Genomic DNA, 935 nt, shown 5'->3' on the forward strand with positions numbered 1-935 from the left:
GGCTCTACACTCAGAAATAGCTCCTGGTAGGCTCAGGGGACCATATGGGATGCTGGGATTCAAACCGTCGACCTTCTGCATGCAAGACAAATGCCTTACCTCCATGCTATCTCTCTGGCCCTTGCTCTCACTTTCATGCTGAAGGCTCCCACAGACAAAATTTTCCTACCACACAGAATATAATACATTTTTATTTCTTTTCTTTTCTGGAATCTGACTTTCTTCTTCTTTTTATAAATATGGAATGCTTCACAAATTTGCATGTCATCCTTGCGCAGAGGCCATGCTAATCTTCTCTGTATCATTCCAATTTTAGTATATGTGCTGCTGAAGCGAGCACGAATCTGACTTTCTATGGAATGGAGTTAAGAGAAAAATTTTTGGAGTTGGAATTCTGTTCATTATTCTTCTATCATTTATTATGACTTTCCCTAAATGAGTTTAACTTTCTAAGCTTGCTATCTTTCTGTCTGTAAGTAAGTAATAATATCATTTGCCCTGTAAAATTGTTGAACATTATAGGGAATAGGTTATATAAGCTGACAAGTACTGTGCCAGGCTTATTACAGACAATAATTACTTTTATTTTTCTCCCTTTACTTCTTGCTTCTTTATAGTTTAGAAGAATTTCTCCTAAAAGAAAAAAAATTAACAAAAACAAAAATGTTACTATGTATTAAAGGAAAAGTTATCAAGAGGTCAAAAAATATAATCCAGGGGCCGGAGAGATAGCATGGAGGTAAGGTGTTTGCCTTGCAAGCAGAAGGATGATGGTTAGAATCCCGGCATCCCATAAGGTCCCCCGAGACTGCAAGGTGCGATTTCTGAGCTTAGAGCCAGAAGTAACCCCTGAGCGCTGCTCGGTGTGACCCAAAAACATATATATCCAGGGAATTGAAGGGGGAAAAACTTACAGAAGAAAACTCAAATATATC

The 935-nt window shown here is 38.1% G+C and overlaps 1 non-coding gene across 1 annotated transcript; it reads right to left on the reverse strand.

Annotated features, from left to right (window-relative positions):
• Positions 1-233: 233 nt before the first annotated feature.
• Positions 234-340, reverse strand: LOC126023471 (U6 spliceosomal RNA). The gene has a single exon (XR_007500592.1). It is a non-coding gene; the product is annotated as a U6 spliceosomal RNA (small nuclear RNA).
• Positions 341-935: the final 595 nt, after the last annotated feature.

The sequence above is a fragment of the Suncus etruscus genome, chromosome 11 (genome assembly GCF_024139225.1).
Source record: "Suncus etruscus isolate mSunEtr1 chromosome 11, mSunEtr1.pri.cur, whole genome shotgun sequence".
NCBI classification, from domain to species: domain Eukaryota; kingdom Metazoa; phylum Chordata; class Mammalia; order Eulipotyphla; family Soricidae; genus Suncus; species Suncus etruscus.